Raw genomic sequence first — 15,602 nt, 5'->3', positions numbered from 1 at the left:
GTGGATGATTGACAATGTAACAACTCTGAAATTTCTATTGCAACAACTTATTTTCAATAATCAATTACCGGTTCTTAAGGTTGTTTGATCCTAAGTCCTTAGCGAAAAAACCTTTGATCCTTCATCCTAAACCCTAAGTCCTTAGAAATTTACGATGAAATCAAGCAATTAGTTATCAAGAATATCCGGTTGCTATAAGGTATTCCTAGTCCTAGGTAATATCTATTATAGCATATTCTCATGAAAGCATTATCAATGGTGGTCCGCCTAAATGATAATCATAGATCAATTCCAATTTGTCCGAAAGGAAAAGCATTAGAAACATCAAGAGAATAAATCAACAATTAAAAACATGATTGTTATTGCAATTGCAAACTCAGAGTCATTACAACGTTAAATCAGAGCCACCCCCCTAGCATTGGGGGGTTTAGCTACTCACAGTATTCAAAGAAAACATAATAATGAATAAAGACATTACAAGAAATTGGAGGAGATTGAATCTTCAATTGCTTCCGTTCATGAAGATATTCTTCTCTCCCAAACCCTTGCTTTCTCCAATCTTCTCTTGTATTCTTTTCTCTAATCTGTCAAAAAGTCCCCTCTCTCTTGCCCTAAAGTTGTTTTTATAATCAATCTTCCATTCCGGTTGAAACCAAATGCCAAGAATACCCTTAATGATCCCATTTGAGTGAGGAAGCTTATAAACACATATTCAGCCCGCGCTCATCAACACGGGCCGTGTTCCTGCACACGGGCGCCCGTGTTGATCCTCTGACTTTGGTTCAAACTCGCATTTCCAGCCACATTTCAACACGGGTGGCCGTGTTGACGGTCCGTGTGAGCCCTTAACTTCATAATTTTGCTTTGTGTTCTTCATCAAAGTTGTAGCCCTTTTCGTTAGCGAAATTTTGCCACCGGAACCGCGTCATTCCGAGTTACGAAGCTCTAGTTATGATCAAAATACTACACGCATATCACGATGAGAAACATGCTGAAAATTTCCATATCTCACACTTGCTAACACGAGCCGTGTCAGCCCCGTGACTTTCATCTCTTTTGCATTTTCTTTAACACGCTTCATCCTAACATGGCCAGTTTCAGGTGACATAGGTGGTCGTGTCAGACCTCATGTAGCTTGACTTTTCACTTCCTTTGAAACTCCCCTTTTTGTACTTTTTGGCATTGATTTGTCTCGATTTATTCCTTTAAGCCTGCAAACAGTAAAATACACAACCAAAGCATAAAATGTAGAATAAAGAAATAAAACACTCAATAACATAAATTAAACATACTTAAAAACAATGGTAAATATATGTGTGAAAACCACTGATCAAACTCCCCCAAACTTAAACCGTTGCCACTGATCAAACTCCCCCAAACTTTAAAGGAAGAGTACTTCTGGAAGTTGTCAATTTCTTGGAAGTCATCTGATCTCCTGGTACAGCAAGAAGCAAGCTACTATAGCTCTTTCAACAATAGAAGCAGAATACGTTGCTGCTGCTGGTTGTAGTACACAAATGCTCTAGATGAAGAGTCAGCTAGAAGATTATCAGATATATGAGAGTAACATTCCTATTTTCTGTGATAATACTTCTGCTATATGTTTATCTAAGAATCCTATCTTACATTCCAAAGCTAAACATATTGAGATTAAACATCATTTCATAAGGGACTATGTTCAGAAGGGTGTTATATCTTTAAACTCTATGGATACAGACCATCAATGGGCTGATATCTTTACAAAACCCCTTGCTGAAGATAGGTTTAAGTCCATTCTGAAGAATATCAGTATGGATTTGTGCCCAGAATGAGAAGATGAGAAGATCTCTGTATGAATATCTTCTGAAATGTGTTAGGACTAGGCAGTCATAAGAAGTTCTGATATTAATCAATTAAAAATTCTGGTTTTGTTATCTCTAACGTTTCATTATCTAAGTTGATTCAGAATCTCTTTTAAAGCAAAACAACTGTCACCAGTCTTTCCAAAAAATGAACACGTGTTCTCTATTTTTGGACAAGCATTCGTGCAGTTGAGGAGACGCCGCCCTAGGTAACTGTGCAAATCATTTCACTTTGTCACATTATCTCTCCTAATGTCATTTCTCATTAAATGCACATTGATGTTTTTTTTTCTTGTAATCATTTCATTTAAAACAGTTTTCTTTTTTCTTTAATTTTAATTTCTTTTTCAAACCGTTTAAATAATTCGCTTCATCTTCATTTCATCCTTTTCACTCTCTCTCTCCATTTGTGTATCTCTTTCTCTGCATTTGTTCCCTTCAAACCCTTGTTTCTGATCTGATCTCAAAGCATAATCATCATGTATTCATCTTCAAGTTCATCAAGCCCAGTAAAAAGACTCACCTCTACTCAGATTCTTCTACGCAAATATGGGTAAGCTCCTTTGAAAACATGCATGATTCCCACTAACGAACTGGAAGTTCTCTGTGAATCTGCTGTGGACTTCAACAACCTCAGAGCAAATGGTTTTCTGTGTGACGTTAGAATATTGGAGCAAGGATGGTCAAAATATCTTGATAGGTTGGTTGGACCAATTTATCCTGAACTTGTGAAGGACTTCTGGGTACATGCAACAGTTACCCCAACTGCTATCATTTCCTTCGTGCTAGGGCATGAAGTGGTTATCACTGAAAAGCTCATCAGGAAGCTATACAATCTGAATGATGAAGAAGGTTGGACTGGTCTTCAACCTGGAACGGTTAACTGGTATCAAGTTATAAATCAAATCTCTCTTGCCTTCGGAACTGAATCTCATAAAACAGGCACTTTGAGGCCGTTTTATCAAGTATGGGCTGAGATTATTCTGGGTTCTCTTCACCATAGAAAGAAGATGTTCTCCTCCTCCGCCTACATCAGTCCGGATCACAAGTACACTCTCTTCTGCATTGGCAGAAAGATAGAACTCAACATCTCTCACATTCTGTTTGAGAATCTGAAAACTGCTATTTTTGAGTCAAGAGAAGAAGAAAGGGTTAAGTACCCTCATATTCCAAGGAACACTATTCCTTTTGCCAGAATGATTTCTGATATTCTGACTGAAAGCAATCTGCTGGATTCCATCAGGACCCTTGATGCGTCCCAATTTCTTGGAGTGGTTCAAGGTCCCGTCTTCAACGGTGTGGATTTGTTCAGACTTGATCTCATCCAGACGGTATCGTCTGTTGGTACAAGCTTCCCTGACATTCTGTCAAGGAGAGTTCCTGTTGAAGGTTTTGCCACATTGTTCCATCTAGAACTTCACAAGGCTGTCAAGCATCACTTGGAAGATTCTGTTAGGAAGCAATCAGAAGTTGATCCTGCTTGGATCCGTGGCAGAGTACTTCTGTCCAAAGCTGATCTTCAGAAGAAGGATCAGAAGTAACAACAGGCTAGGCTAAAAAGAAAGGCTCATGAAGATGAGGCCAAGTAAGCCAAGAAGCTGAGGGTCACCTATGATCCTGACAAGGTGAACACTCCTGAATACAGGCAGCAGAAGATCAGAGATTCGTTTCGTACTCCCAGATCTGCAAATGCTCCTTCTGCAACAGTTACAAGGCATGTCTTTACACCTCCTCCTTCTGTTCCTCAATCTTCTACCCAACCACTTCCTTCTGAACCACAAAATACCTTCTCTGTACCTAATCCTCTTCCACCTTCTCTTTCCTCTCCAGTCTTAAACCCTACACCACTGAGTATCCTTCCCCCAACTCCTTCTGATAAACCATCTTCATCAACCCCCATCATAATAATTCCTTCTTCTCCTACCCCAATATCAGATATCCCTTCATCCTCTATCATCCCCACAGATATCCCATCCTCCTCAAACACCGCACCTTCACCTTCTCTATCCCATCCCCTACCTACCAGAAAATCCAATCCCTACTGCCTTCTCTACCCTGACTACAAATTCACCTTCAACCCACCTGAACCTGAACCCTATATCTACCTGGAGTTGTTCAGACATGAGGTGATTAACAGGCTGGATCTTCTGAAGGATGCTTTCTTCAGTGGTATTGATGATGTTTCTACGCGAAACCTCTGGAGAAACTTTCGCCAGGAGTTTCAAGTAGGAGCAATGGGAGTACAGAAGAGACTAGTGGCTGCTGCCCCTGGTTATGCGGGTTACCTTCTGGAGGGTGACAATGGTATCTACTATCATCCCCTCAGAAACAGTGTTGCTGCTGAGGAGAAGAAGTTTGTGGATGAACTGGAAGAAGCAAGAATTGCTGCTGAAATGGAAGCAAATCCTTGCAGGGAAATTGTGGTATGGAAGCCTCACTACCCTGTTCTGCTGGGAGATTTCAAGACTCTCTTTGACTTTCTGAGGAAAAATCCTTCGGAGGAAGACCCAAGCTTAGTCATTCCAAAAGTTGTTGACCCACCAGAAGTTGAAGGACCTTCTGCTCCTAGGAATTTGGCTGCCATTCTTCAGGCACTTGAAGATGGAGATTCTGAGATTCCGACTGCAGAATATGGAGATGCTTCTATGCAAGAAGCAGATGCTGAGGATCATGTTGCTGAAACAATTCCTGTTGAGGAAAATCATGCAAATGATCTTACTATGGAAGTTGTGGATCACAATGCCATCCCTGTGGATAGAAGTTGTGAAGCTTCTTCTGATGAACCTTCTCGTCTTGCAAGGACTCTGGAAGTTATTCAGAAGAACCAGGATGAGCAGAGAACAATCAATGCTGAATTTCGTGCTTTCATGGAAAGGCAGAATGAGAGCAACAGTGGGATTCATGAGATGCTGGCCAAGATCATGTCAAAGCTAGGGTCATCTTAGATTGAGTCTTAGTTGTTTTTCTCTTTGGTTTTGCAGCCTCTGTTTTTGCATCTTCTTTTGCTTTCCTCTTGTACTTCTGTACTTCTCTCTCTTTGAGCTTAATGATAATTATCCTTTTCTTCCATATGTTTGTTTTATTTTCATCTGAGTCTTTTAAGTTTTTGATGTTATGACAAAAAGGGGGAGAAAAAAGTGATAAATGATCTGATTTAATTTTATCAGTTGCTGGGAGAAAGGCTCCACATTTCTAACAGAACTTGCAAAGTTCTATGTTTTTAAGTGTTGTCTTGCAGGAATTGAAGATCCTCCTTAAAGCTCATCATGAGAAGCAAAGAGATGAGGAAAAGCTTTTCTATAAGGAATCAAGCTTTTGGAAATTGAAGCAAGCTGAGTGCTAGAAAGCTTCAAGATCAGAAGCAAGAAGGAAGAATGTTCAGATATTCTGATGATAGAATATACTTTCATTCCTATTCTTTATATGATGCTCTGAAACATTATGTTTATTTGCCCTGATACATATTATATGTTCTGAAACATATTCTATGTTCTGATTCATTCATGCTGACTTTTGTCGTTTAGTTTGTTCTATAACATTTCAGGATGTAGAGATGCTCTGATGATGCTCTGGTACATTCAACAATGTTCTGATACAATCTAGCATGCAATGATTCAAGAAGAAATTCAAGCTCTGAAGCTGTCCTATGGAAGCAAGAATCAGAAGCTGTGAATACTCTGAGGATCTAGGAAATTCAAGTTCTGAAGCTGTCCTATGGAAGCAAGAATCAGAAGCTGTGAATGTTCTGAAGATCTAAGCATATGTGAACGTCTCTACTGAAATAATCAGGGAAGTCTTTTATTTATAAAATTCTTCTAGTATTTATTTCAGGGGGAGATTATTTATCTCAGGGGGAGATTGTTAATCTCAGGGGGAGACATATTCACACATTGTCTATATGCTTATGCTATAGTTGTGTAATTGTCTTTAGCCGTCTGTCCTTTCTGATTGCAAATTCATATCATTTATGTATGTTTTTGTCATCATAAAAAAGGGGGAGATTGTTAGAACAAGATTTGTTCTGATCAATATTCTTAGTTTTGATGATAACAAGGATATGAATTTTGTATGAGATAATGTGGTACTCTAATACTATGCAATTTCCGTTTCAGGAATTATACAAAGAGTATGCACAAAATCAGCGCAAGAAGCACTGACTCAGAAGGTTCAGTATGCAACATCAGAACATGGTCTGGCAAGACATCAAAAGATGGTCAAGCAGAATCAGAACATGGGTCTATGGAAGCATCAGAAGAACTTGAGTTCAGAAGTAGAAGCACTGAAGTTCTCATGGTATCACGCTCAGATGCACTTCAAGGTCAGAAGACAAGAAGATGCTCTGCACCAAGCTGTTTGACTCTGATGATATTCAAACGTTGTTTACACAAACATCAGATCAGAAGCAAGTACTAGATGGCAGGCTACGCTGACTGACAAAAGGAACGTTAGAAGCTATTACAGGCAACGTCAGTAGACACAGTGGAAACAAGGCTCGAGGTAGTTGATAAAAGAGTGAAACATTAAATGCAATGTTGTACAGAATACGCAAAGCATTAAATGCTCCCAACGGTCATCTTCTCAAGTGCCTATATATATGAAGTTCTGATGAGAAGCTCAAAACGATACTTGTGCATAATACAGAAACGCTGTCAAATTCAAAAGCTCTCAAACTTCATCATCAAGCTCACTACATTGCTGTTGTAATATATTAGTAAGATTAAGCTTAAACTTTAAGAGAAATATCACAGTTGTGATTATAGCTTTTCAGAAGCATTGTAATACTCTTAGAATTTGTTTACATTAATTTGTAAAGGACTAGAGTGATCAGTATGTTGATCAGTATACTCTAGCAAGTCTTAGAAGTTGTCTAAGCAGTTTGTTCCTAGAGTGATCAGGTTGTGATCAGGATACTCTAGAAGACTTATCAGTTGTCTAAGTGGAAAACCATTGTAATCAAGTGTGATTAGTGGATTAAATCCTCAGGTGAGGTAAATCACTCCAAGGGGGTGGGCTGGAGTAGTTTAGTTAACAACGAACCAGGATAAAAATCATTGTGCAAATTGTTTTTATCTTACAAGTTTTAAAGCTACACTTATTCAAACCCCCCCTTTCTAAGTGTTTTTCTATCCTTCAGTGTTTGCTACTTATGACTCAGCAGGGTTTAATCAAGAAATTAATCATCAGTACAAGTAATAATCAATTAGGATTTTGTTCTCCCTCCATATCAAATGAACCATCTTCATCAACATTTGGTCCTCAAAGATTCATTTCAACAAGCTCAAAAGTTTTGAATCAACCAAATTAGGGTTTTGACTGAAGACATCATACTCCTGAATTTTGCTCAGGATTTTACCTATTGGCTTCGGACGTGACCTCAAGAACCCAAATACATCATATTGACCTAATATATTGGCTAAAGACATCTCCCACACAAGGATTGATCAATAGTGAAATTTCAAGTCATCAGACTAGGGTTTTGACCTATCAGGGACTGAAATCAGGGATCACATTTGGGAAACCTTAAACGCTCCAAGGCATCACTCAAAGGATTCAATCATCTTCAAATAATCCCTATTTCAATATCCAATGGAAATTGTACTTCAATTCAAGAGCCACAGTCATCAATTTCATCTGGCCCACAATTAGGGTTTTTAACCTAATTCACCTGAACAACTGACTTTTTAATCAGGACATGGTTCCACAACTCAAAACATGGATCAAGATCCTCCAATAACTCAATATGATCCATTCATATCATTCATTTGATGAGGATAGCTTAATTCACTTGAAATCTCCAGAAACGCGATTGACTTGAAAAATTCAACTGTACAAGATCACCATTGACTTTTTGGAAATTTTGGTCAGCCATGACTTTTGAAGTTTTAAATCATCAATATATGATATTTGAAGTCATTTGATCAAGGAAAATCAATCAAGAATTAAAAAAGTCAAAGTTTGACTTTTCATACTCAGAAAATTTTCTAAGTGTTTTCAAGTGGTTTTTACCAAACTTTGGAAGGGAATATCTCAAAATTTCACCTACAAACTGAAAAAAACTTCCAACATGAAAGTTTTATATTTTGATCCAATGAAAAACTTTGTCACATATAATTTTTTTCCATAAGATTAACCATTTAAGAGATATGGAGCTTCAAAGTTGGTATCTTTTGAGAAATTCACTAAAAACTTCATTTTTTCCAAAGTTCATGGATATTTTTCACCCATTTCCTTAAAGATCTTGAAGAAGCTTTCAACTAGGGATTTTAAGTACATAACAAGAGCTTTCCAAAATGTCGTAGAGCATGAAAAAATATGGAGTGGAGCTATGGTTTTGAATTTTGACATTAGTGACCATTATGCTTGAAATTTCAAACCATTTTCACAAAGTTATGAACACTTTATGACCTATAATGCAAGCAATGACCTCTTGCAACTCCAAAGGGAAAGTTCCAAGCATTAAAGATTGGATAGGAAAGAATCTCCATGCACTTGAGATTTTTAACCATGGTTAAAGGTTTTAACCTTTTGCATTTAATATTAAAATGCCATTTTATCTCTTAATGCCAAACCACCAAAGAAAGATCAACTTGCTTAGCCTTGTATTCAGAATCCTTGGCCTATAAATAGAGGTCATTTCTTCATTCAAAATCACACCAAAACCTTTCCAAGCATTGGTTTTCTCTTTCTTTCTTAAGTTGCAAGTTTCTTGATTTTCAAAGAGGTAGAAATTCCAACCTTCGAATCCTTGAAGTTATGGCCAAAGTGATGGTTCTAACATTTCATAAACATCATATGGGATGTGTTTGATCCACTCAGACACCCCAAAACACCCTAAAAATCAAAATCACTACCTCACTTCCATATATGCATAAAGAGATCCTTATCATGTCAATTCTCACACTAGGCAATATCTGTCCAAACTAACCTTCCAAACATCATCAATACACTTCATATGAATGATCCAAACACTCACCATCAATCTAAAACATCAGAATCATCAAATTTGACTCCCACTTGGTCCTACTACAAATCGGGTACCACATATTGATCCAGAGGTTTTCAGATCATTCCAGGCATTCAAACACTTTCCATAAGGTCCATTGAAGCTGTCCAGATCAAGAGACAACATCTGGAACCTCTCTTTTGTAGAATTCGATTTCCATTTTTGCAAGCTTTTAAGGTAAGTGTTTTGAACTTCAAACTCCATCATACATGCATCATAAATGAAATATTGCTTTGCTATCTTGTTTCTGCACTATCACTGATCATTAACCCTCAATCAATTGCATAATTCATCAATCATACACGATTTCATGTTCAAATTCAGTTTTAGGGTTCTTCATGATTTCCACAATATTGATAGCCTTAGAGTGATAATAAATGAAATTAAAGATCATCATTGTGTTCCTTGTGAAAAACCGAGTGAGATAGACTATCTACTCGATCAAAATGATTCAGTTTTAAAGATTTTCAAAATCAAATGGGGATGGTGTTCTTGGCGCCATTTTCTGTTCAGAAATTTCAAATATTAGTTTTTAAATATAATTAAATGGAAGCGTTATATTTACAATCTGCGCGCGCAGCTCCGTTGGCAAGTGATTTGGTTGGTAACCTCTAGGTCGTGGGTTCAACACCCTTAGGGATCAAACCTTCTTTTTTAATACTTATTTTCTTCATTTATTTTCACAAATTCAACACTTGTTTTAACCAATCAAAACTCATAAGTTTTACTTCATTTTTTGTACACTCTTTATTTAATATGTATATTTTATGAATATCCCAAAAAATCACAAAAAATAATATTTATTTGATACATTTTTATTAGGTTTAAAATGACATATTTTTAAGTGTTTTTAATACTTTAAATGTTGTTTTTTCATTTGATTTTAAAAAACCTAATCATTTGTAAATATTTTGTGATCAAACCCTAATCACTTAGGTCTTAATTAGGTATAAGCTTTGTCTTTATCTTAATTAAGTTGACTTTTGCCAAAATTCAAACTGTTTTCAACAAATGATCAAAGTTTTTCAAAACGATGAAACCTCACATCTTTTAACAAAACAATCAACCATGTTTTATAAAATAAAACATGGGCCTCTCCTTATGAGTTGTAAGTCCCATTCCTTTTTTTGCTTTTGTACATATCTTCTTAAAAGTTTTTGTACATAACTTCTGCGAAACTTTTGTTTTAAACCAAAACTAGGGTTTTCCAATAACAACAAAACACTTGGGCCTCCCTCAAGGTATAAGTCCCAACCCCCTTTGTAAATATTTGTTTACATAGCTTTGAATAAACTCATTGGGCCTCTCCCGAGTATAAGTCCCAATTCCCGTGTACATAACCTTGTTTGATAAACCGTTCATCCTTAAAGGTATATTTCCTTCATAAACTCCAATGTACACATACACTTTGTCATATATACTTGTTCATGTTTGTTCATATACTTGTTCATGTTTGTTCATATAATTGTTCATACTTGTTCATATACATGTTCATGTTAAATATACTTGTTCAACTTAGTACAACACTAGGTTCCCCATAGCCTCCTATTGGGCATAGAGTATGGTTTCCCGGTGAAATCGCTCTAAGAGCTCAAACCAACTATACCATGCCTCCTCTTGGGCTTGATACAAACGACTTGTCCCTCCAATAGCCTCCTCTTGGGCTTACAATACAAGGACCCTCGATTGTCCCTCCCTTAGCCTCCTCTTGGGCTTACAATGCAAGGACCCTCGGATAGCCTCCTCTTGGGCTTCGTACAAGGACCCACGAGCTTCTTAAAAGCATACCCATCTCTATGATAGGAGTATCTCTTCTATATCATAACAATCAAACTTTCTTTTTGCCACAAGGCCGGATCATCAAAACCTTTTGCCACAAGGCTGGCTCATCAAAACTTTTTGCCACAAGGCTGGCTTATCAACAGTTTTTGCCACAAGGCTGGCTAATCAAACTTGTTTTTGCCACAAGGTTGGCTAAACAAAACATCTTTATCATTCTAAGAACCATAAGTGGCACAACCCAGGTCTTATAATGAAAAGATTCAAACAAAAATCAAACAGATGTATGTGATGAAATAGATTAGATACATCGAGCATTAAGATGACATTTGTCTCTTATCCTTTGCTTCCACTAGCATAAGTGGGAACTACGATTGCTCTGACTTTCTCAACATCCCTTTGAGAATACGTAGGCAAAAGGTCTTATTCCTTGGCGAGCAAAACTTCTATCTCCCTCAAACCACTCAAACCTTAGCACCCCGTAGACCTCGAGCTACAGATGCTCTGATCCCCTCTATGGGATATGTATGCAGAAGATTGTGATGATCTTTGCGAGCATAATCAAACAAACACCTTAGGTCCCACCTATCTCACAACAGATAACCTCCCCAATAGAATAGAGAAAATAAACAGACAAACATAACAAAGAAACCTATAGAGTACTATAGATACGTAGGGTGCTAATACCTTCCCTTCGTATAACCAACCCCTTACCCGGAATCTCTCCCCCTTTTGCATTGCTTTTAATTTTATTATTTGCATTGCATATCTTTTAAGGTTTGTGCAACTTTTTCCCTTTTCTTGTTTTGGAAACAATAAAAAGTTTGGTCGTGACAAAAACAAAAAATCATTTCTTGAGCCCGAGCCCAGAGAAGGCATCCGGTTTCATTCTTTTAACTAATTGAGGAAGAATTTGCAAATTGATAAAACCAGGTGGACGAATTTTCCATCTAGAAGGAAAACCATTTTGATCTCCTATTAGAAAAATTCCTAATTCTCCCTTGGGAGCCTCAACTCTCACATAAAGTTCTTATTTCGGCAATTCAAAAGTAGGAGACGATTTTTTTATCAATGAATCTATATTCAAAATCATTCCATTCTGGCTCCTTTTCTCTATCAAAGCAGCGAATTTCAAAATTTTCATAAGGCCCCCTGGAATTCCTTCCAAAGCCTGTTGAATTATTTTTATGGATTCCACCATTTCACCAATTCGAACTAAATAACGAGCTAATGAATCTCCTTCTTTTTGCCATTGAACTTCCCAATCAAATTCCTCGTAACACTCATAATTAGCAACATATAAAATAACAGCCATCGAATGCCAATCCTCGGGCTTTATTTGTAAAGTCTCTATTCCTTGGTAATCAAAACCCAAAGATCTATGAACTATTCCGTTTTTGACTAGCCAAGCAGACAAATTACCTTGCATTTTTTTACTTCTCCCGAGTTTTTTATAAGATTGGTATAAATATTTACCATTTATTTACATTTCAATGAAATTTTTTAAGATTGACTTGCTTGCTATTTCTTATTTTATTTTGCACAAAAGGATCCTTGTTTAATTCACTTTTTCATTCGTCGGAGGATACTGAACTTTGTTATATTGAAAATATTTGTCAGAGGTTATCTCTAAAATAGATGATGGATGATAGAATAATCCTTGATTATAATTGCAGGAATGAGTACTGCGTCCAACATAAAATTTGTGGTTGGTAGTAAAACACACACTCTCTCGTTGATAACTAATTTGATCTTCATAGATTTCTCGAGATATTTTCTTACGAAGTTTTGTTATAGCATCTATAACGGCTTCTGATTTAGGGGGACAGCCCGGCAAATAGACATCCACAGGAATTAGCTTATCCACGCCCCGAACAGTACTATAAGAACCGGTACTGAACATACCTCCTGTAATTGTACAGGCTCCCGTAGCAATAACATATTTTGGTTCGGGCATTTTCTCATATAATCGAACTAAAGAAGGAGCCATTTTCATAGTTACGGTGCCCGCTGTTAAAATGAGGCCTGCCTTCCAAGGACTAGATCGTGGTACCAGTCCACAACGATCAATGTCAAATCGCGATCCTATTAATGAAGCAAATTCAATGAAGCAACAACTAGTACCATAGAGAAGCGATCATAAATTGGATAGTCTTGATCAATTTGAAAGATCATTTAATGTAGTAGAAAGAACTGAATTTTTGGTATTTTGATCAAGTAAGGGAAACTCAATGGAATTATAACTGTCTCAATGTTTTGTTTAATTGTCTAAATATTCAACAATTAAGACCATTCTAATGCTCCCTTTCGCCATGCATAAACTAAACCAAGAATTAGGATAAGCATGGAGATGAAAGCTTCTATAAATACGGATACCCCCAATAGATCAAAACTCATTGCCCATGGGTAAAGAAAGACTGTTTCAACATCAAAAACAACAAAAACTAGAGAAAACATATAATAACGGATTTGAAATTGTAACCAAGCATCACTCATCGGTTCTATTCCAGATTCATAATTAGAAAGTTTTTCTAGCCCTTTCCTAATTGGAGCTAAAATTCCAGAAATTAGAAATGCCAAAATAGGAATCAAGATCGATATTATTAGAAATGTCCAAAAAAATATCATATTCATAAAGCAAAAACATAAATGTAGTCCTATGAATGGGGAAAATATACTGGATTCATATTAATTCTTAGTCGATTTGAATTGAAATTTTCAAATTATTATATTCATTAATCTAATCTAAATATAAATGCTTTGTATTTTATGAAGTTTACATTATTTCCAATAAAATGGATATTCTTATCTGAGTATACTAATATTATTCTATCCACTATGAATCTATTCCAATAGAAATTACTTGATTGATTCTTTCTATTACAAAAAGTATTGAAAGTATATTTATACTAGTAGTATTACTAATATGGAGTATTTTGTGTTCAATATAGTACTGATATTGTACATATAGTATTTGTACTAATATATTGCTAATGACAGATATGAGATAATAAATATAAATATGAGTAGCATCGCTAGTAATATTAGGGCTATACGGACTCGAATCGTAGACCTTCTCGGTAAAACAGATCAAACTAGTATTATCAAAATTAATTCCAAACATATAAAATGCAGTTAATCCTGCGGTGGAACAAGCTATTATTGCGAAAATTGGTGAATACAACCAACTATCATTAAGAATCTCAACCTTGGACCAAAAACAAGCAAAACGTGGGATACCAGAAAGAGAAAGTGTACCTATTAAAAAAGCCGTTTTTGTAATTGGCGCATGTTTTGTTAAACCTCCCATAAGAACGATATTTTGACTTTTATCTGGAGAATATCCAACAATAGCTTCCATTAAATGAATAATGGATCCAGATCCTAAAAACAACAATGCTTTTGAATAAGCATGAGTAATCAAATGAAATAAAGCGGCTCGATAAGAGCCCATACCTAAAGCTAACATCATATAACCCAGTTGAGACATTGTAGATTAGGCTAAATTTTTCTTAATATCTTTTTGAGCAATAGCTAAAGTAGCTCCTAATAATACTGCTATTATACCTATCAAAGCTATTCCACTCATTATGCAGGGTATAACTATGAAAAGAGGAAGAAGTCGAGCTACAAGAAAAATTCTCGCTGCTACCATAGTAGCAGCATGTATAAGAGCAGAAATAGGAGTAGGACCTTCGATAGCATCTGGTACCTTACATGAAGAGGGAATTGGGCAGATTTTGCAACTGATCCGCAAAATAACAAGAGGGCACACAAAGTAACAAAAAGATTATTCACCTCATTCTTATAAATTAAGTTATTGAATATTTGAAATAAATCCCTAAGTTCCAAACTACCGATTATCCATTAAAAACCTAAAATTCCTAATAATAAACCAAAGTCCCATCCACGATTCGTTACAAACGCTTTTTGACAACCATTTGCCGCAATAGGACGTGTGAACCAAAAACCTATTAATAGTTAAGAACACATTCCAACCAATTCCCAAAAAAGATAAACTTGTATCAAATTTGAACTCGTAACTAATCCTAACATTGAAGTATTAAAAAAACTCATAAGTAAAAAATATCAAATAGCCTTGATCACGAGACATGTAACTATCACTATAAATTAGAACCAGAATACCAACAGTAGTAATTAATATTGACACAATAGAAGTAAGTGAATCGATCAAGTAGCCAAAGATCATTATTTGTAGTCCAAGACCATACATATTGATAGATAGAACCTTTTTTGATTTGATGAATAGAGAAATTGATCGAAAGAATCATAACTATGGTTAACAAGAAAATACTAGGAAAAGCCCACATACGGCGAAGATTTTTTGTTGCCGTGGGAAAAAGTAGAAGTCCTACCCCCATGAAAATAAGAACTGGAAGAGGGATGAACGGTATGATCCATGAAGATTGATGTGTATATTCCATACAAAAAAAAAGAATAAAAAATATTTAGATTCTTGATGAATTTTGTTTCTTATTTGTTTCGTTTGTTTTATCTCTTTTAGAAAGGGGTTCAGTTAATAATATATAAATAGAATTTTATATTCTTAATTGTTATGAATCTTTGCACAACGGTTCCTATATTGGAAAGTACAAAGTCAAAACCGGGGCCAATAAGAAAATTCCTAGTGAAAATAAAAAAATAATAATTATTATTTGAAGTAAGTAATATCTTAATTAATTAATATGAAATATTACTATTCATTTCTATGTTAGGTTAGGTTAGTCATTTTTTCATTTCTATATTAAGAAAAATGAATAGTAATAAAGAAAAAAAATTGTCAAATAAATTTTTTGATCTCTAGAGCGAGGATGAGGATCAATCAGTACACCAAAATTAACAACATTTGTTTATTTTGATATAAATTATAAAAAGAAGATAAAATAAGACTTTTTTTTTGTTATTCAGAAACATTCGTTCAAAAAGGAACTAATTGGATTATTTTACATTACAATAAA

At 35.8% G+C, this 15,602-nt stretch overlaps 2 pseudogenes; both read right to left on the bottom strand.

Annotated features, from left to right (window-relative positions):
• Positions 1–12,069: 12,069 nt before the first annotated feature.
• LOC131642512 (NAD(P)H-quinone oxidoreductase subunit K, chloroplastic-like) lies at positions 12,070–13,590 on the bottom strand (annotated as a pseudogene).
• Positions 13,591–13,733: 143 nt separating this feature from the next.
• Positions 13,734–15,005, bottom strand: LOC131642511 (NAD(P)H-quinone oxidoreductase subunit 5, chloroplastic-like; annotated as a pseudogene).
• Positions 15,006–15,602: the final 597 nt, after the last annotated feature.

The sequence above is a fragment of the Vicia villosa genome, unplaced genomic scaffold, assembly GCF_029867415.1.
Source record: "Vicia villosa cultivar HV-30 ecotype Madison, WI unplaced genomic scaffold, Vvil1.0 ctg.005181F_1_1, whole genome shotgun sequence".
In the NCBI taxonomy this organism is placed as follows: Eukaryota; Viridiplantae; Streptophyta; class Magnoliopsida; order Fabales; family Fabaceae; genus Vicia; species Vicia villosa.
Note: the sequence above shows the minus strand (reverse complement) of the source record. Positions and strands in the feature narration are given on the sequence as shown.